The sequence below is a fragment of the Tamandua tetradactyla genome, chromosome 19, assembly GCF_023851605.1.
Source record: "Tamandua tetradactyla isolate mTamTet1 chromosome 19, mTamTet1.pri, whole genome shotgun sequence".
Classification (NCBI taxonomy): Eukaryota; Metazoa; Chordata; class Mammalia; order Pilosa; family Myrmecophagidae; genus Tamandua; species Tamandua tetradactyla.
In genome coordinates, this window is record NC_135345.1 from 22,841,987 (window position 1) to 22,865,153 (window position 23,167).

A 23,167-nucleotide genomic window follows, 5' to 3' on the forward strand; every position below is an offset into this window, starting at 1 on the left:
ATCAATAAATTCTTATTTTAAAGATGTAGGAAACTGAGGCTCAGTGTTAAACCTCCTTGCTGTTTATATTTTTGAGGATTTTTCTTATCACATCCCAAAATGTTCTCTTAGGAAAAATTCCACTTGGTAGTGATTCTCTGAGCAGTTGGTGACTTCTGGACGCTGTAGATTGTCTTGAACTCATTGCCATGAAATAAAGTCACAAAAAGTCTAACTGAAAGCCATTGTGGAATATGTAAATCTATTTACGTATTATTATTTTTCCTACATTTAGTTTTTCTTTTTCAAAATTTTCTAGCTGTACTATAGGCATTTCTTTAAAGCACCCAAAATAATTTGGAGGATGAGAAAGGGTATAAGTGAGCAATAATTCTACATGCACACACATACACACACATGCACAAATCCCCCAAAATATACCAATGCATAAAACAAAGACTTTTAGAGGTTAAGTAATTAGCTTATGTTATGGACAGTTAGAGATGAGTCAAGACTCCACTCCATCTCCCTGGCTCCAAAATCTGTCCTTCTACCTCTCCAGCAAGGGTTTTTAACCCTGGCTGCATGTTAGAATCAGTTGGGAGCTTTTAAAAAACTAGATGCTCAGTTTGTACTCTAGACAAATTATATATCAGAATCTCTGGAGGTTGAATCCAGGCAGAAGCAGTTTTTAAAATTTCTCAGATGATTCCAAATCACATCCAAGGTTGAGAACCACTGCTATTCAGCTTCTTTTACACAAAGAAATTGAAGTATAGAGTTCTCTAAAGGGAATATGCTTCAAAAATAATTTCAACCTATCCCAGTGGTTTTTCTAATCTGTTTTATGTTCTCCTAATGGGACCACAAATCTGTAAAAGAGATGAAAGCAGAATTTCCCTTATTGAAGATGGTAGGTGGGAGAAGAGGGTAGCTTGGGGGAAGACTGGTTCCCCTTTTAATTACCTCTCAGGTATTCCATCCCTTGAGATGGCTTCTATGGCCACTCAGAAGGAAAACAACCAGTCTAATTCAATACATCCCATGGAATAGATTTTTTAACTCAACAGATGATCTGACAATCAAAGTAACACATATGGCCAAGAAAAGCCTCAGTCCTTTGGGTGATGATGGTGTTATTTTCTCTTCTTCTGTTCAAAGGACAGGATACTAAAAAGAGCTCTAGGATCAGTAACAGAAATGTGCACATATTGTCAAGGTTACACTTTCTTTCAACTCATGTGGAGTCTTGTGATTTTGTTTGTTTGTTTGTTTTGATTTTTTAAAAAATCCTCCCAGTCCCACACTGTAGCTAATCATATGTACCTATAATGCAGAATGCTCAAACGCAAATACTTACAGAGGTTAGGCAAAAACTAAATAGGTGGAGTTTCCATGTTTAGGGGGAACCTATAGAGAACTGGAATGTGTATATCCTTCCTAAAGGGATTTCTATTAAAAGAAAAATCTAAACTCTGTGTTGGCAAACACAAAAAACAGACAGATACATACAAACATATTTTCAGGGTATAAGATATTTTAGTGAGGTGCCTGGTGAGGCAGAATATATTTAATTTTACCCCATATTTTATCTATAGAGATGGTCAATTGTTTTGTTGGGTGGATACAGCCAGTGAGCTTAGATCATTATTCTTATTTTGATGGAAGAGTTATTTAGTTTTGTGATTATAAGATGAGTGGGATCATTTTGAGTTCTGTCCAAGGCTGCCCATTCTAATGCAGAGCTGTTCAGACACGTATGGAGGCAGACAGATTTGTGTAGGGGTCAAGGTGTCTCCTGGAAGACTAAGAAATAACTAGAATAATTTTGATGGATTCAGATGATCCCAACTGGCAAGAAGTGAAGAATCCCAAGGCTCCAAAGTGGACCACATTTTCCATGAAAGAAGAGGAGTCTACATGAGTGAAAATCATGCAAAACTTAGGTGTTTGTGGTATGACAACTAGCCAGATCCTCCATTTCTCTTTATAGCTAGCATCTGGAAGCAGAACATACCCTTTAGATGAGGAGATCCTTCTAACAACATTGTGATGTAGGAAATTATCCAGGAGAGACCGCATATTTACTGCTAGTATAAGCAGAAGGCTATTTTAATATTTAATTGGAATTGTATTATTTGTACCCTAAAGTTGATGAAACAGGGAAAACTGCTTTTAAGTGGAAAGATCCTTAGTAAGATAAAGAAAAAGCACTTCATATATACTCCCTTTGACAAATACTGATCAACAGAGATGATTAAGTCTTGTTACTTCTGAGCTTAAAGTTCAGTATTCAGGAGGAGGGGAAGAAGTTGGCATAGATGTGTAGGTAGAGTTTAGCAAGGCAGATAAAACAACTACTCAAATAACTATAAATCAAGGAAGGATGCCACAAAGTCAAATTCATGAAGTGTCATGGTGCTCAGTGGAAGAAGAGAGGCATTTGAGTGCACAGTTTCCCAGGATTTGAAATGTATTAAAGGAATTTCATATTGGAATTCCATAACAAAAATGGCAAGGAAGGTTGCTAAGTTGAGGAGATGAGGTATGGAATAGTCTCTGAGGACAATGCAAAAGATAGCCATCCAAGAGAGACTGTTGGTGAACTAATAATTTCTAATCTTCACCTTCCTAAGGGAAGAACCAACTTAAAGGTAGACTCAGGAATTAAATAAAAGGAAATTAAAGGATCAACTTTGTTCATGATAAACCTGATTAGGTTGCAGTTTGTGTATCTGTGGCCTCCATTAAGTTGCCCAAGACTAACTTTTACTGAATTTATCTATTGAGTGGAAAGCAAAGGCAGCAGTTGCCATCCTTTCCCCAAGAAGTAAGTTTCTTATGGCATGGAAGAAGCACATCCCAGAGGTCAAAGACAGGGCCAAGTCATACTTGCCTTGTTTCTTTGCTCAGTTTTAGCAATCCCTTATATCTTTCTTTTTTCATCAGTAGCCATAAGAGCTGGGGAAGAAAGCAGTAGTTTTACTGTAATGAGAGTTTTCTCATGGAAATAACACATGAACATGGAGATTGTCTTCCAACCCTTTTGTAAACTTTTTCCTACCCAGAAATGAAGGAACACTTTGTCCCTCATTCCTTAATGTGATCAAACAGCTATCTACCTTCTATCTATAATCTATCTATTTCTATCATTACCTATTTATCTCATCTTTACTAAAGCAAACCTTTGACAATTATCTGCAGCTTCTCATAGCATCTTCTAAAATCTCTATAGTTTTTTAAACAAGTGACTTGTGTTCTCCTAAATCACATGCCTGAGGGTGTTTCCCTGTGTTTAGAAGCACAAAGCAAGTTATCTGCCTTTTCATCTCACACTAAAATTTTATTTCTCACTTGGGGATCATTTTCTTCAAAGAAAAACGATTTTATTGCTCACTAGAGTAACTGTGTACACAAGATGAATAGAGAACAACATACATATGTTGAGATGATATTGTTGGGTAGTTATCCAAACTCACCCACCAGATCAGCAATTAAACTGGGTTATCCAAATATGAGTCGAAAAGATCTTCATCTTATTCCTGAATACATGAAATTTAAATTTAGTCTCTGAATTCCAGGGGTCCTTGCTACATAGAGCACATGTCTCCATTAATTGTAAAGGCATTGATATTTCTTTTTTCCTTAACTATATCTGTAGTCCAGTATCTGTTTAAAGAAATTAATTAAATTCAAATGCAATGGCCCATAAAATATGTCCAATAAATAGTTGGTGAATGAGTGAATGAATAATAAAGAGTCATTTATAGCTCACCACAGTGTTCATCTTGAACACATCTCATGTCATAATTATTCTACGAGGTCATTTTAAGGCAATGGCCATGTGATGAAACAATATCCTAAGTCTGGGCAAGTGTGTATTTATTGTCTTTCAATGTATGAAGTGAGCACATATAAGAATTCGTGGACAGTAACATTTCATCATCTGTGTTTTCAAGAACATGAAATGAACTTTGTCATTTGTACTTGCTGCCTCTCAACATGACAGGACTTTAAGGTTCTATAGTGATTCTATTGTTCAGAGAGTTGGAACTCTAAACCTCCAAAAGTCCTGTGCTATTACTATATAGAGAATCAGAAAGAACTGTGATGGAAAAAAAATGTCTTATTTGTTTTCATTGTGAAGCTCTTAGGAAAAACTGAATGTGTTCTGTAAGGATCTCCACTGAATTCACACACTTCCAGGAGCAAGTTTGATTAGCCTTGAGTTCTGGATCTGGGACAGAAGGAGGTTGTCTCAATTAGCATTGGGGGATGCCAGAAATTGTGTTAAGAAAATAAGGACCCCAGAAGCTCAAAGATAACTCCATCAAACGGATAGAGTCCAGAGCCAGGATACCGGACCTAGGTTAAAGAACTGGGAAGCCAAGGCCAGAGTGAAGAAGGAGCACTGTCATATTAAGGGGTGTGTAGGAGCTGGACATAGATACAGTGATCGTCTTGTACTATAACTTTTCTTACTGTCGGCTTTGGTGAGTTTGTTGAGCCCTACATCTTTCCGTGCTGTCCCAGGACTGTAATGCTTTGACATGGTTGTAAACTTAGCGTACATTTTATTCCCCCAAAAGTCCACTTACCTAAAATTACAAAGGAACTATGCAAACCTTACTGAAGATTCCAAAGCAGACGGCTTTATACTTTGTGCATCAAAACAAACAATTTAAAACTCATGGTATACATTTTTTTTCCTTCTAACACCTTTTTCTTTAAAGAGTTTCTCCCTCTCCTTTTTCTCTCCTTGTTCCAGAGTCTATCTGTAATTCCTCTCCCTCCATTTACATAACAATCTACCTCTTCCTCTGGCTCCTACTCCAAATATGTACCTACTTCCTCAAATAAATGCTCTCTAGAACAAAAACTCTGTTATTAGCTAGCCTTCTCAGAAGGCAATCAGGATTATCAAAAATGCAAATACTAGTTTTTCATTGCACCCCCACCCTGGATGTTAAGCTACTTTGATGGCAAGAGCAATTTATTTTTTTATCTTCATGTCCTCCATAGCACCTGGTATAGTACTTTCCACGTATTAGGCCTAATAGTGATGCAGTTGATTTATAAGCCCACAGTTTTCTTTTTCCATTAAGGGTTTGTGGTACTATATAGCTGTCTTCTTAAAGTGTCAAATTTCTAAAAAAGTGGTTAAGAAGCAAGGAGATAGTTTTTTAAAGTTACTTATTTCCCCTCATGAGAAGCTACTAAATGTATTTGCATATATCTTAAAGTTGGAGTTATTCCACCTATAAATATTTGTTAAATGCCAACTTTGTGAACACTAAGAGATTCAAAAAAGTATGAGATTAGTTTCTTTCTTTTACAATTGTACATTCTAAATGAGGAGATGATGTTTACATTGGGTATATAAACCTTTGTGGTTTTTATATGGTTCTAGTTTGCTAGCTGCTAGAATGTAATATACCAGAAACAGAATGGCTTTTAAAAAGGGGAATTTAATTAGTTGCTAGTTTACAGTTCTAAGGCCAAGAAAATGTCCCAATTAAAACAAGTCTATGGAAATGTCCAATCTAAGGCATCCAGGGAAAGATACCTTGGTTCAAGAAGGCTGATGAAGTTCAGGGTGTCTCTCTCAAGTGGAAGGGCACATGGTAACATAGTCAGAGTTTCTCTGTCATCTGGAAAGGCACATGATGAACCTGGTCAGGGTTCCTCTCTCATCTGGAAGGGCACATGGTGAACATGGCGTCATCTGCTAGTGTCTTCTCCTGGCTCTCTCTGAATCTCTTTCATTCTCCAAAATGTTTCCTCTTTTATAGGGCTTCAGAAACTTATCAAGACCCATCCAAATGGGTGGAGACATGGCATCACCTAATCCAGTTTAACAGTCACTCTTGATTAAATCACATCTCCAGGGAGATGATCTGATTACAGTTTCAAACATACAGTATTGAATAGGGTTTATTCTGCCTTTACGAAATGGGATTTTGATTAAGTCATGGCTTTTCTAGGGTCCATACATCCTTTCAAACCAACACATATACCCAATGATTGACCTGGAATTCAAACTCTCACTCTAACACCAAATAGCTATTTGATTTTTAGCACATTTTACCATCACCAAGACTAATTTTCCTTATCTATAAAATGGAGAAAATAATAGTACACAGGTAGGATTGTTTGGAGGATAAAGTAATATAGCTTTTCTACATGCCAACATAGTGTGCACTCAATATCTGCTAGCTATCATCATGATTATTGTTTGACATTAATTATTTTAACAATAAGTGTTGAGGAATTTTCCAAAGTGGGCAATGGTCTCTTTTATTGGAAGGGGTCAAGAAAAGCTGGAAAGAAGATGGGGTTTTCAAAGTGAATTTTGGGTAGGATTTCCAAAGACTGAAGTGGGCTATTCCTTCAGGGATAATGGGATGAGCACAAAGGGGCAGAGATGAATTGAGGTGGGCTTAGACCAAACTGTGGAAAGAACAGAGTTCTTGAGAAAAAGCAGCCATTCTAAAATACTGAGAGTACTTTAAAGGTTCTGTGACCACACAATTGCATCTCATTTCTACTCTTCCTATCACCCAGGCCGATAAAATTACTAGTGATGTACTTAGTATTCTATGGGTGCAATCACCAGGTAGATACAAGCTAGTAGGAAGCATGAAGCTCAAAACTAGTTGAACTCACTCAATTATATAGTCCTGGAGGTTGATGTGTTTCCTGTGAGCTGTTGCAAGCAGATTTAACTATCTTCTGAAACTTCAGATTAGAAGGAAGCGAACTTCCAAAATTAGAATCGTAATTAAAATTTGACTTTGATCAGTAGCTGCTGAGAGGGTCATTAAGAGCCTTGAATATGCTGACACAGAGGGTTGTTGGGCAGATGAGGTGAGGAGGGAAGTAGGGAGATTGGAAACAAATACAAAATTGTTAAGAAGAATTATCGAATTGCAAATATCAATTATTATAGGTCCATGGATGAACGATTATTATATTAAAAACATTCTTGGCAGGCAGCCCGCATGGGCGTAGATAGCTGCGACTCCGTCAGAGCCAGGCGTTAATTTGATTTTGCAAACATGTTTTGGTTTCCTTTCCTTTGATTGGTTTCAGAGAATACTGGACAACAGCTGGATAGAAACTGCATCTTGTCCTCTGTAAACCTTGTTGAAAGATGATTTCTTCCTACTGCAAAGCTTGGAGAACATCATGTCAGAAGGAAAAGTGTGAAGGAGACAGAGGGCAAATTGGTGGAGATGGAGAATTTCTTATCCTGGGTACAGAAGAGACAAGGGTAAGCACTGAATTCTCCAGATCCAAGGAACAATGACCAAGGAGGGACAGATGAAGGAGCTCAGGATGTGCTTTTATATCTCTGATAAAGAGTAGTGACTCACTGCATGAATGATGAGAGTAGAAGTGGTAAAACAATTTAAGAAAGATATTTAGCTTGGTTTTAGCTCTATATGAGCCTGCTGTGTGTTGTGGCTGCCAAAAAGACTAATATGGTCATAGGCTGCAATTATAGGATAAAAGAAAGTGGTAATTCCTCCTTTCTATACACATATGGAATGACACATTCACATTTAAGTGTCAGGAATGCACTCTTGTCTACCTGGCAAACTTCTATTTCTCTTTCCAATGCCAGTTCAAGGTCTCTTCTTCTGTGACCCTTTTCTAGCTCCCATGCTCACCAAGCAGAGTTAATCATTGCCATCTTGAGCTGGCTCAATTGTATTATTACATCCATATCTTTCACTGTCACTTTGCTTATTTGTCTGTTGCCTTCGAGGGCAGGATTCACGTCCATATTGTTTTTGTATCTAAAGCCTGGCACTTAGTAGGTACTCAATACATCTTTATGGTATTGAGTTGAACCAATGAGCTGCAGCACGCTTAAAGCTGAAAGGACTTAAAATCATTTAGGAATCCAGCTGGAATTATGTCATGCTGCAGTTAGCAGTTTGTAAGTTATAGAGTTTTTCCTTAATTAAGGGGGGTGGGGGGTGGTAAATGGTGGTGGTAAAAGGCTCTTCGCATATGAAATACCAGGGGTTGGGACTACAGAATGTCTGGGAAGAAATTCCAAAGGAAGCCAGAGACAACTTTCTACCCTGTCACAAAGACAGTAATAAGAAAACTACATGTGAAGCGAGAAAACAAGTGGTTCATACACGGAAAGGAATTATGGGTTTCCTTCTTTCTTCCCATGTATTTAAAAAGATGTGTCCATATGTTTCAGACAAACTAAGTCAGCCAAACACACAATTGAATTTATGCCAAAAATAGAAGGATTTTCTGTAGATCCTAGAAAGTAATGTCAATAACAGGGGACCCAGATTTGGTGGGGGCCCAAAACACCACATTATATGCTCCAGAAGCCAAGATATGAGCCAAGTTAAGGAGATGTGGGGCCCCCTCAGCTACCAAGTGTGAGAAAAAGAAGCTTTGCGGCATAGGAAATTTCAGCTTCCACTTACTAAATATCAATTTATTGGCTATTTCTACACAAACATGTTATAAAGATGGTGGAATAAAATTTTGCAGGCATTTAATATCTTGTTTTTAGGATATTCTCAGGAATACCTAAAAGTGAAGGAGAAAAAGGAAAATGAAGGAAATTATGGGAAGGTGAGCTAACCTCTTAAAAAGTCACACAAATATATATGGAGTAATGAAAAAGGAACATGCTAAATATTCACAGATATGAAGGATTATATATGGGGATTATGACTATTTTTAACACCAGGTCGAGTTTTTCTGTTGTAATCGATATAAGTTGACAGCGTAAATTTAGGCAAAAATTTAATTTATGAGTATTGGTTATGTACAGATTTGAAGTTGAGGAATCTGTTCCTTCAAGACAAATGGGTGTACATTGTTTCTGACCATTTTTCTCTCCTACTCCCTGCCTCTCAAAATTTAAATCCCTAGAAAAGAGATTTGAATGGTCCTGGCTTGGATTATGTGAGCACTTCTTGCCTAACAGAAAAGGCACTGGTGGTCTCACAGAACAGTTTCCCAAAGGAAAACTGAAGAGCTTCCTCCATGATAAGAGGGAATGCAAGATGCAAAGCTAAAACATTAGTCATCTGCTACATATGCCTAGACTGTTCCAGAAATTCCTTTTAACTCAAAGCACTCAAATAGGTGTTGTGTGACTGCACATTGTAGGAAAGATTCAAGAATTGAGTAATTGGACTGTATAACCAGCTCTGATATTATAAGTCTCTGTGATTTTGGAAAGAGGATCAAATAAATCACAAGCCTCCCTTTAGGAGGAACAGTGAAACAGTCTTTTATTATTCCTATGCACAAATATATTTACAAATATCTAGGATCAACCTGTATATACACAAACAAAAATATATCAGTACACAACTCAAAGTACAAACAGCCTGTAATTAAAGAGCCAAAATAATGCAATATTTTTCCACTTACAACTCTTCCCCACTGCTAGCATTCTTTGTCTTCTGCTATCAGGCAATTTAGTTATACACAATAAATACATACACGTGTGAGGAAATTGAAAAAATTTTTTCTAAACGTAAATTAAGGATTTTTATACTACAGCTCTGATTCTTGAGCCTGGTTTATATTGGCTAAAAATTGCAGTGGAAAATAATTCTCCAGATAAGGTCATTTCTTCTCATTTGAGAAGTACTGGAAGGCTATAATAAGATTCTTTTAAGTTTTGAGATATTTGGATCTATTACCTGACAGATATTAATGATGGTTTTTATGCTGATTGTATTATGGGATCATAGAATTCTAAAGGTGGAAGACATTTTGAGATGTCCTCTAGTTCACATCCCTGGGACATCAGGAAAATTGCTTTAGATGGAATGGAGAGATGCATATAGAATTTGGAAATGTGGACTGTACTCAGGGAAAGGGAAGGAACATAATCAGGACACATGATCTGACAAAGGCTTCTCTGCCATTTCTAAATGTAAGGAGCAGTCTTAGATATTAAGTCTTGGTTTTCTAAATATAAGGAGTAGCCCAGACTCTGAGATACTAGACCTTCAGGGAGAGTTCACTGATCCAGTTTTTGAAGTAGTTTTCAACATACCTGCAGAACTTACCTGAAGAATATTTCATATTCCCTTCCTTCTCAATGGTGGGGAAAGGGAACACTTAAGGACATCAGAATCTTGGAGTGTGGAAGAATGTATAATAGCTCTCATGTGATTGTGATATAAATTCTCTTTCTGTACCTCACTCCTTCCACCCTGACAGTCAGTGATTTAGAGGTAAAATATAGATATTTGAAATTGGAATACCTGAAGAATATGGTGGCCCTGAGTACCTGATTGGGGAGTAAAAATTGAATAAGACATTTTTATCTTCTTCTGCAAGGCTGCAAAGAGATGGGAGGAATAAATTAGCTAGCCTTTATAATGTATATAGCACAGTGACTAACTCAGAATAGGCATCTAATAAATGTGTTCAATCCAAATATCGAAAGTATTTCTTTAGGTGGCCCTGAATGCATATCATTGTCAAATGCATTTTACTCATATTCAAATTTATATCCCACTATGATAACCAGCTATTTAAAGTAAGATATTTTTAGCACTAAGTAATTGCCCATCTAGGCTATGCATCTGGAGTCCTGGCTGTAGAGTATTAATTGCTCCAGTTTTCTGGAGAGGTGAAGTTTTCTTTCCAGAGTTATGTGACAATAGCTGGATGTCACTTGAAAGGACTGACTGGCTGCCACAATTGTTTTCATGCTTCATGACTCTCTGCTTTTGAAAGGTAAATGTTTTCTTAGAGTGCAGAATAAGTTTAGGAATATCAAAGACACTCAGATACTCTGCCTAATTATAGGTTGGGTTTGCAGACCAGATACTCAAATCATCTTCTTTTCATTGGAGGAGTATTTGGTTGATTAAAACATTTGAGGCAGCACTGACACAAACATTGCAGAGACCATGTCAGAGACATCTGGTACTAGCAAATGGCTCTCCAAAGTCAGCAAGTCAACGCTATACCCCAAAAAATAGCTCCTGAGGGGAAAAGATGGTTCAGACTTGATGTCCACGTGTATGGAAGACTAATGTGCTGTGTCTTTGTTTTTCCAGCTCATAGATATAAAGTTGAATTTAGGACACCATTCTTAGCACCCCCAAAACCTGGACACACGTGGATGATGCTGTTCAAAGCCCGTGACATTGGCAGGACTATTAGAACTTCTCAATGTGTTAACTCACTTCACTGCTCACACTCAGGAATGCATATCTATGTGCAAATGAATGAGTGGTATTTCTACAGGGTAGCATTCCACAAAGAGTGGTTTTAAGGGCTGCACTGGAATCAAATCACACTGATGCACACAGTAACAGTTCTATTTAAATTATCTTTCAGTTCTTCACATTTCCTTGGTGAAAAAGACTCAATTTGCTGCTAGCATTTCTTTAAAACAGCTCAACACTTTTTAGCTCCCTTTTGAACAGAACAAGGACCAGCTCTGACTCATTGCTTTCAGCTAGTAAGTATAGTTACGACTTAACAGTGTTGTCTAGTTATTTCATTTATTTTTAAGTTTATCTTCTATTTTGGCCAGTGATACTGATTTTCCATTTATATTGGAGATATGAAGTTTCATTCATAAATAAAGCTATGTAAATAAAATTGTGAGACCATCTAAAGAAAAAAATATAAGAAAATAGTAGTGCAGATATGTCCTATAATACATAATAGTACAGACATGCTGCAATAATAATAACACAGATAGGGAGAAAATTCTGATAGCAGTACTTGAATGGTGCAAATTTAGGAAATACTGCTGTAGGAATAATCTTGATTTCATCCTACTTTTTCAAAAAATCAATTATTTTCAATTATTTGATATAATTGGATTATATCAAAGTAATAATCCAATTCTTTGATGATTAATATTAATAAATCCCTTTAGATATATTTCACAAGCATTCAAGATGTTCTAGCATAATACTCTTCTCTGATTTAGAATTGCTGATCTATGTTAAGTGATTACATAGAAACCATCTAGGATGTTGGATTATTTCTATTCTTATTATTTCTATTTTAGCCTTTTGGATCAACTTTTGCACTTGCAATATGTGCCTGTACTCTTTTCTGTAAAAACAGTAACAGGAAAAATACTTCTAAAAGGCTAGTTTTCAACTGAAATGCTTCCTTTTTCTCTTGTATTGTAACTGTATTGTAACTGGATATGTGGATGACCAGTTAAATAAATTTTTCACATGGCAATGTTCTTACCCTTAGAATTGGAACGTGCCTCTTCCCTGTTCTCAAGTTATTTCCTATTGGTTGGAAACTGACTATAGTGGAAATCCAGCTTCAACCATGCAGATGACAATATAGCCAAGCAATGGGAGAGCAACAAGATGGTAGGACCCTGGGTATTTGAATGACCAAGTGGGACAGAGCAGCTCACTGAACAGATTGCCCACAATGGGGCTATGGAAGAGAGAAATAAAGTATTTTTTTTCTTTAATCCTTTGTATTGCCAGGCGCCCCCTGTTACAGCAGCTTATTTTTTACTCTAATAGCATTCTCCTCCACCACCCAGACCACTCTTTATTAAATATTAGATATAATTAGTTGGCATAATGAGAGAAGGTGGGAAAGATGGTGTCACCTTGTGCCTTTGCAAATAAATTATATTTGACTATTTCCAGTGTAGTTCCCTCCTCCTAAGACTCAGAAAAAGTTTGAGAGAAAAATGTTATGAAGTAATAATTTAAATGCACAAAGTCACAAACTAATAAATACTTAATCTGTTGTTTCACTCCTTGTGGTAATTGAAACTGTATGTACCTTAGAAATACGTGTTCTTAAATCTAATACATTCCTAAGAGTGTGAATGAATTGTAAGTAGGAACTTTTGATTACTTCAGCTAAGATGTGGCCCACTTCAAACTGGATGAGTCTTAATCCCATTAATAAATCCTTATAAGCAGAATGAAATTCAGAAAGAGAGAGAGAAAGCTACAAGGAACTGCCAGAGCTAAATATCACATAACCACAAAGAGAACACAGAGGGCAGGAGAGGCCACCACGGGCATTTCCATGTGACATAGGAGCCAAGGACTAAAGACCAGGAACCACTGGCAGCCAGCCCAAAGGTCAGGCTTTGGGAAGAAAGCATTGTCTCAATGATGCCTTGATTTGAACTTTTTTCTTAACCTTAAAACCGTGAGCAAATAAATTCTCATTGTTTAACCTGAACTATTGCATGGTATTTGCTTGAGAAGCCTAGGAAACCAAAACAGGAGCATGAGGTGTTGTTATTCCAAATACCAAAACTGTGGAAAATGCATTTGATGAGGCCCTTAGAAGGAAATGATGAATGTATCATTGGAAACTGGAAGAAAGGCAATTCTTGGTTTAAAATAGCAAAGAACTTGATGAAATTGAGTTCTGATGTCAGATGGAAGGCAGAACTTGAAAGTGATGAACTTGGATATTTAACCAAGTGTCAAAAGTACAGCCTAGTTTCTTCTTGAAGCTTATAGTGAAATGAGAGAAGAAAGGGATCAGCTGAGAACTGATCTCCTGGGTACAAAGAAACCAGATATTGAAGTTTTGGAAGATTCTGAGCTTCCAGTAAAGGAGAACAGCACTCCATGTGAGGATTTAAGTTAACATGGTAACGGTTAACCATTTCAGGGGATGTCAATATTGGAAATGCAGTTACGCAGAAAGATCTATGGAGGGTTCTAATGCCAGCCTGGATTTAATGGGACAAAAAAGGAACAAACTGAAAGAAGAGTCACTTCATGGACAGAACATAGAAGCTGAGGTCTGAACAGAAGATATCTTGTTGGGTCAAGAGAGTGGACCCACCCATGTGTTAAGAAAGGGCAAGTCTGCCCCAGCACTTGGAGAGGGTGGACTTTCTAACTTTTTATTCAGGAAGAGTGCTGTCACCTCAGTGTTCAGAGAGGATGGAGCCTTTATCTCCGTGTTTGAGAAGAGCACAGCTGTAGTTAAAGGAGGGGATGGGATTGCCATCCCATTGGACCTGGACGACAGAACAGATGATGCTCAGACCTTGAAATCTAATGCCATTTGTCTTGCTGTGTTTCAGAATTGTTTGGGACTGTTTCCTCCAATTTCTGCTTTCTGGAATGGAAATGTACATCATATGTTTGTTCCTCAATTGTACATTGGAAGTAGATAACTTGTTCTCTAGCTTTCACAGGTCCACAGACAGAGGAATTGTCCTCTAGGACAGACAATATGTATAACTGATTTTGATGAGATTTTGTACTAAGCATTGTTTCTGAAAAGACTTAAGGCTTTTGGGATATTATGATGGAATGAACGTATTTTGTGTGTAAAAATAACATGTCTTTTTAGGGTCCAGAATTGTGGAATATGATGGTTTGAATCTATATGTACTCCAGAAAAAGCATGTTCTTAAATATAATACATTCCTGTGTGTGTGAACCCATTGTTAAGTAGGAGCTTTTAATGAGGTTACTTTAGTTAAGATGTGGTTCAGCTCGATTAATCCTATTACTTGAGTCATTTATAAGTATAATGAAATTCAGACATAGAAAGAAAGGTACAGAAAGCAACCAGAAGCTAATTCAATGAAATAAGAAAAATAATGGAGAATCCAGGAGAAGCTGCTATATGCCTTGTCATGTGACAGAGAAGCCAAGGACCAAAGGCCGAGAATTGCTGGTAACCAGCCCCAGAATGCCAATCTTCAGAAAGAAAACATCATTTTGATGACATCGTGATTTGGACATTTTTCCTAAACTCAAAACCAGGAGCAATTAAATTCCCATTGCTTAAGTTGAACCATTGCATAGTATTTATTTGAGCAGCCTAGGAAACTAAAACACTCCTCTTGTAAGGAGGAAACTAATTTTGCGCATGTTAAGGAAAAAAAATAATTAGAAGGCTTTAAGAAAGCTCGTATAACCAAGGAAAAAAGGGAAGACCCAAGCTTCATAAAGTAGATGGACTAAAGTCTGGGGATGGTTGGGGTTATTTCTGGATAACATGAACTGTTAGGGATTTTTTTTCAAATAATTTGTTCTTCATTTTTGTCCTGCTCAAGATTCAGAGTCTTGCGAGGGAGAATATATTTAGTCAATCTTGGGTCTTATGACTAAGACCCAATCTTGGGTCTTATGACTACTATGCCATCTCCAGATGAGATTGGAGTACACTGATTGTCAGCCACTGTGCAATGGACTATGGGTAATTTTATGAAAGGAAATTTGAAACTCTGTTACACTATGCTCACTGGCACGCTACAATCATTTTGCACTGGCTGAAGAGTGAACTCCCCAGTTCTTTGTTGAATGGCATCTTGCTGGGAATTTGAAAGCAGCCATACTAGAAGTACTTATATGGTGGATGTGGTCAAGTGTTACAAATTGGGATCTTTTCTTCAGAAGGAAGTTGTTAAACTTTTATATAGCACCACTGCCTATACTCGTTTCTTCATTTTACTGGGTATTTTCTGTAGCATCCGCTATTAAATAGGCTGACCTTGCATCAGACTGAAGAGAAGATTTCCATTGACTTAGGAAAAAATGTCTGATGAAATTGAGTTTTATTTTATAGGAAAGTAACAAACATTCTCACAAATCAACATATTTATTAGTTGACTTGAAAATTAAATTCACCTCTGCAGAATGTGTGCCTATAAAAAATGAGGTTCTAGAGTGTGGTCTCAGCTTATACAATTCTAAGAAAAATATTCTAAAATGGAATTCTGTTTTTGTTTGGGAATAAAAATAGCCCTATGTAAAAAATATATATATATATATTTTGAAATAATTTCAAACTTATAGGAAAGTAGCTAAAATAATACAGAGAACTAAAATATGCCCCCATCTGGATACACAGATTTACCAATTTTTAATATTTTCCATATTAGTTATATCATTCTATCTATCTATCTATCTATCTATCTATCTATCTATCTATCTATCTATCTATCTAACCCATCTGTAATATTTTGTAAATATTTGAATGTGGGTTTCATACATCATGCAACTTTTGACTTAACACTTCCATGTATGTTTCTTAAGAACAAAGAATTCATTTATTTAACTACACTAAGTACGATTATCAAGTTCAAGAAATTTAATATTATGTGAAGCGTATACTCTATATTGCATTTTTTCAATTATTTCAATAATTTTGTGCATTTTTCCCTTATCAGATAAATGACTTTCATGTATTTTCTCCCATTTGGTAGACTGTCTTTTTACTTTCATGATGAAGTCTTTGATGCAATTTTTTTTTTAACTTTGATGAGGTCCCAATAATATATATTTTCTTTTGTTGCTCAGGCTTTGGGTATAAAATCTCAGAAATCATTGCCTGACAGAAGATACTGAAGATGCTTCTCTACATTTTGTTCTAGGAATTTTATGCTCTGGATTCTTAACTTAGGTCCTTCATCTATGTTGAGTTCATTTCTGTATGTGGTGTGAGGTAGGGTCCACCTTCCTTCTTTTGCATACAGATATTCAATTTTCTCAGAAACGTTTGTGAAGAAACTGTTCTATTCCAGTTGCATGGATTTGGCACTCTTGTCAAAATTTTCTGAACTTTTTATTTCATTCCATTGGTCTATAAGTCTGTTCTTTGGCCACTTTAGCTCCATAGTAAGGAAGTATGAGTCCTCTAACTTTGGTCTTGGTTATATTTATTTCTTGATATTTGATTCTTTTAGTTGCTATTATAAATGAATTTTTTTCTTAATTTCCTCTTCAGATTGTTCATTACTAGTGTATAGAACTACTGGTGATTTTTGTTTGCTGATCTTTTACCCTGTTATGCTGCTGAATTTATTTATTAGCTCTGGTAGGTTTGAGGTAAGTGTTTTCAGAATTTCCTATATATAGGCTCATGCCATCTGCAAATAGTGAAAATTTTACTTCTCCTTTTCAATTTGGATACCTTTTATTTCTTTTTCTTGCTGAATTGCTCTGGCTAGAACATCCACCACAATGTTGAATAACAGTGGTGATAGTGGACATCCTGACTTGTTCTTCAGTGGACTAAAACTTTCATCTTAGAGGGAAAATTTTCAGTCTTTTGCCATTGAATATGATGTTAGCTGTGGGTTTTCCTATATGCCTTTTATCATATTGAGGATCTTTCCTTCTATTCCTAGTTTTTTAAGTGTTTTATCAAGAAGAGATATGGGGTTTTGTCAAAAGCCTTTTCTGCATCAGTTGAGATTATCATGTTTTCATTTTCTTTGTTCTAATAATGTGGTGTACTACCTGAACTATGTAGAACTATCCTTGTATGCCTGGGATAAATCCCACTTATTCATGGTGGATAATTCTTTTCCCTGCTATTGTACTCAGTTTGCTAGTATTTTGTTGAGGACTTGTACATCTATGAATAAAGGATAGTAGTCTTGATGGTCTATAATTGTATTTTTTATGGTATCTTTATCTGGCTTTGGTATTAGGGAGATCCTGGTCTGATAGAATGATTTTGGAAGTTTTCTCTCCTCTTCAAGTTTTTGGAAGTGTTTGAACAGTAATTCTTCTGTGAATGTTTGATAAAACATACCAGTGGAGCCATCTGCTCTTGGGCCTTAGATTTGCTGGGATGTTTTTGATTACGGAGTCAATCCATTTATTTATTATTGCTTTGTTGAGATCTTGTTATTCTTCTTGAGTCAGTGAAGTTAGGTACTATGTTTCTAAGAATTTGTCCATTTCTCATGGATTTTCTAATTTGTTGGCATACATTTGATCAAAATATCCTCTTTTAATCCTTTTAATTCTGTATGGTCAGTAGTAGCAAAAGTTCCCTTTTCATTTCTGTTTTATATGTGCTTTCTCTCTTTTTTTCTTTGTTAGTCTAGCTAAGGATTTATCAATTTTATTTATCTTTACAAAAAAGAGCAACTTTTGTTCTGTTGAATCTCCCTGTTGTTTTTTTAATTTTCTACTTCATTTGTCTCTGCTCTAATCTTTCTTTTTCCTTCTGCTTGCTTTGTGTTTAGTTTGCTCTTTGGCTTTAGTTTGCTCTTCTTTTTTATTTTTTCCAAGAGTGAGGCTAGGTCTCTGATTTCAGAGACTTACTTTTTTAATGTAAGTATTTAGAGTATAAATTTCCCTTTCACCACTGCCTTTGCTCCTTCTCATAAATTTTGATACATTGCACAATAATTTTCATTCATTTTAAGATATTTCCTAATTTCCCTTGTTATTTCTTCTTTAACCCATTGGCTGTTTGAGTGTGTTGTTTAATTTCTATATATTTGTGAGTATTCCAGTTCTTCCTCATTTATTAATTACTAACATCATCCAGCTATCATTGGAGAAGATAAATTATATTATTCCAATATTTCAAAATTTACTGAAACTTGTTTTATAACCTAACATATGGTTGTCCTGTCCTGGAGGATGCTCCATATAAACTAGAAAGGAATTTGTAGTCAGCTATTATTGGGCAAAGAGTTCTATATATGTCTGTTATTGTTATTTTCTTATATAGTATCTGTTTTGGTTTGCTAATGCTGAAAGAATGCAATATTTCAGAAATGGACTGACTTTTACAAAGGAGATTTATTAAGTTACAAGTTTACAGTTCTAAAGCCATAAAAATGCCCCAATTAAGGCATCAACCAGAGGGTAATTGCCCATAGGAGAGGCTGATTGGGTCTTGAGTTTCTCTGTCAGCTTAGAAGGCACATGACAATGTCTGCTGTCCTTCTTTCCTGGCTTCTGGTTTCAAATGGCTCTCTCTCTAAGCATCTGTGAATGTTCACTTAGTTTCTTTGGAGAAAACTTTGGATTTCAACTTTTTGCTTAGCATCTCCAAACGTCTGTGCCTCTTATTTTCATCTTTTTGCTCTCTGTACTAGCTCTCTCCAGGTTCTGTCTATTTCTGTGTGTCCTTGCTTAATACTCAGGTTATTTCTGTTGCATCCTCCTAGCCATGAGTGAACTCTCTTAAAGGAACCCAGTAAATGGATTAAGACCCACCTTGAGGGGGAGGAGTCACATCTCCATGGGAACAATCTAATCAAAAGGTCCCACCCTAAACAATAAGCCTGCCCCCACAAGATTGGATTAGAATAACGGGGCTTTTTCTGGGGTTCATAACAGTTTCAAACCAGCCCAGTATCATTTAATTTAATCTACTATTTCCATATTGCTCTTCTGGCTAGGTGCTCTATTATTGAAAGTACTGTATTGAAGTATCCTCCTATAAGTATAGAACCATCTATTTCTCTCTTCAGATCTGTCAATGTTTATTTATTTAACATTTTGCCATTTAGTGCATATGTATTTATAATTGTTATGCTTCTTGATGAATTGATACCTTTATCAGTGCATAGTGACCTTTCTGCCCCTTGTAAATTTTTTGCCTTTAATTCTGTTTTCTATGACATTAATATAACTACCACAACTCTTTTGTGATTACTATTTGCATGATTTATTTTTCCTATCTTTTTACTTTCAGATTACCTGTGTCTTTAAATTTAAGTTGAGTCTCTTTTAAACAACATATTGTTGGGTCATTTTTTGTTTATCATTTGGCCAATCTTTGCCTTTTGACTGGAGAATTTAATCTATTTATATTTAAAGTAATTATTGATAATGTCACTTTCTTTTGCCATCTTCTATTTGTTCTTTGTAAATATTATACCATTTCTGTCCCTCAAGTCTTCCATTAATGCATACTTTCATATTTGTTTGAATTTTGTAGTGTAACATTTTGTGTTCTTTCTCATTTCTTTCCATGTATTTTTCAGATATTTTCTTTTTTATCTGGACTTTAAATTTACTGTCCAAATCTATTACAATCATATTTAATATTTTTCTTCCCCATGTCTATTTACTGCTTCTCTTTTTTTATCAGTGCTTCTGTGATGTTTCCTCATCTTTTTCCATTTCTCTTTATTCATTCTAAAAGTAACACATTTCTATAAAGTGGTTGAAAGCAGGGCCTGAACGCTCAAATAGAACATTATAGAATACTGCCTTTAACCTGGGAAGTAGATTATTGATAGAATATCTAAAATTATTTAAGTGACTGTTTTGAGCTCAGTTAAGAATTATTCCTTTCCCTTTAGCTTTTGTACTAACTATAAATGTAAATGTAACTGTACACATTTTTAAAATGTTTTCCATTAGATCATAGGTTTACAGAAATATCATGTTAGAAATACAGCATTTCCAATTATTCCCCTATTGCTCATACTTTGCATTAGTGTGATAACATTGTTACAATTGAAAGAATATTAAAATTATACTATTTACTGTAGTCCATAATCTACATTAGGATGTTTTATCCCCCCATATACCACCCTGTAATTAACACCTTGCATTAGTGTGGTACTTTTTTATAATTCATGAAAGCATATTTTTTTACTTGTGCTATAAATGTAGCAGTCTTGCCCTCTTTCTGGTTTAGCTGTGCTCTCTGTGGAAAATCCCCAAACCCCCTCTCGTTGCAGGCAAGCGAGATAAGGCACATTTCCTGGTATAGAAACCCCCACCCCAGCCTTCAGGAACTGGTAAAAATGCACATAGGCAAAAGAAGACATTCCTGGGGTGGGGGCCCCTCAATGGTTCAGCTCTGGGCCATTCTCAACTTAAATCAGCCAATTGTTTACCTTGTCTTTAACATATTGTACAGTCTATAAAAGCTAAGGTTGCCTTTTGTTCGAGGCTCAGACTTTTGAGGTTACTCACTGAGCCCTATGGCCATAGCAAATAAAACCTGCTCCCTGAAACTACAGATCCTTAGTCTCAGCCTGTTCTAGCTTCGCGGAATGTTCCTGGAGGCCTGTGGCCTCGTTCCTGGCTTTTGCGCTACATTAACAATAGTCCATCATTTACAATAGGTTCTGTGTTAAATAGTCCTATGTTTTATCAGTTAATTTTGATTCTAGTAACATACATGTGACCTAAAATTTCCCCTTTTAACCACATTCACATCTATAAACCAGTGCTGTTAGTTGCACTCACAACATTTGGCAATCATCACCACTATCCATCTCTAAAATATTAGAATCAATTTCAATAGAAATTCTGTGCAAATTAAGCATTAACTTCCTAACTTTACCTCAATCCAGACCTTGGAAACCTGTATTCTAGATTCTAACTCTGAGTTTGCATACTCTAAATTTTCCATATCAGTGAGATCATATAATATTTGCCCTTTCTGTCTTGCTTATTACACTCAGCACAATGTCTTCAAGGTTCATCCGGGTTGTCACATGTATGAGGATATCATTCTTTTTTACAGCTGAATAAAACTCCATTGTATGTATATACCACATTGTGTTTATCCATTTGTTGGCTGATGGACACTGGGATTACTTCTATATTTTGACAATTGTGAATAGTGCCGTTATGAACAATGGTGTGAAAATATCTGTTTGAGTTTGCTTTCAATTCTTTTGGGTGTATGCCTAATAGAAGGATTGCCAGGTCATCTGGTGATTCTATACTTAGCTTTCTGAGGGACTGCCAAACTGTCTTCCACAAGTGGCTGCCCCATTTTACACTTCCACCAATAAATGAATGTTCCTATTTCTCCACATTCTCTTCCAACACTTGTAATTTCCTGTTTTTTTTTTTTTTAATAGTAGCCATTCTAGTGGGTGTGAAATGGTATTTCATTGTGGTTTTGATTTACATTTCCTTAATAGCTGGGGATGTTGAGCATGTTTCCATGTGCTTTTTAGCCATTTGTATATCATCTTTGAAGAAATGCCAATTCAAGTCTTTTGCCCATTTTAAAATTGTGTTGTTTATTTTTCTATTGTTGAGTTCTAAGATTTCTTTATATATTCTGGATGTTAAACTCTTTTTGGATACATTGTTTTGAAACATCCCATTCAGTGGGTTGTCTTTTCACTTTCATTATAAAGTCTTGTGATGCACAAAAGTTTTTAATTTTGACGAGGTTCCATTTGTTATTATTTTTTGTTACTTGCACTGTGGGTATAATGTCTAAGAAACCATTGCCTAACACAAGATCTTGAGGATGTTTCCCTACATTTTCTTCTAGGAGCTTTATAGTTCTGACTCCTCTATTTAGGTCTTTGATACATTTTGAGTTAATTTTCAAAAGTGGTAGATAGGAGTTCTCCTTTATTTTTTTGTATATGAATTTCCATTTATCCAAGCACCACTAGTAGAAGAGACTATTCTTTTCCAATTGAGTGGACCTGTCAGTATTCTCAAAAATCAAATGGTTATAGGTATGCAAGTCTATTTCTTTTCTTTTTTTTTTGTTTTATGGTATATGGCTGGGGTCACATTTCATTCTTTTTCCATTTGACTATTGCATTATTGCAGCACAATTTATTGAATTGTTGTTGTTTGTTTTTTCCCTTGTTTATTTTGAGAAGTGCACGGACCAGGAAACCTAGGTCTCCTGGGTCTCCTGCATGGCAGGTGAGACTTCTACTACCGAACTACACTTGCACTTCTTGGGTCTATTTCTATATGTTCAATTTGATTCCATTGGCCTATACCTACATTCTTGTGTCAGTACCTGCTGTTTTGACCACTATAGCTTTTCAATAAGCTTGAAAGTCAGGAAATGTAAGTCCTCTAACTTTGTTCTTAATCAAGATTTTTTTTTTTTGTCTATTCAAGACCCTTTACTTTTTGAAATAAATTAATAATTGGCTTTTCCATTTCTTTAATGTAGGCTGTTAGAATTTTTATACAGATTGTATTGAATCTGTAAATCATTTTGGGCAGAACTGACATTTTAAAAATATTTAGTCTTTCAACCCATATGTAGAAATATTATTTTACATGTGCTCAAAACCCAATAGGGCATTAATAAATATAGAGTGAATGAAATGCATGAATAACAAAGCCACAAGCATGTTGAAGGGAAATATGGCATATTACACTTCTCTTGTTGTCTCATAGAGTTTAGCATAATGCTGATACACAATTTCATAAGTACATACTGCATTTTAAATTGTATTAGAGGGTATTTTTCAGGTAGTTTAACAAATTATGACCATATAAAGCTTCTAGATATTTGTGTAATTAATGCTAATTTTGGTATTATAATGATGAGATTTTTCTTATTGTTTTTACGACAGTATTATTTCATTTATTTATTCATGTAATAAGCTCATTTTGGTTACATACAATGCTTTTGAATTGTATACTGAGGGTAGAGTAAATAAAGAGTATATTCTTAATCAAAAACTTGAAGCTATTGTAAAATCTTTGTG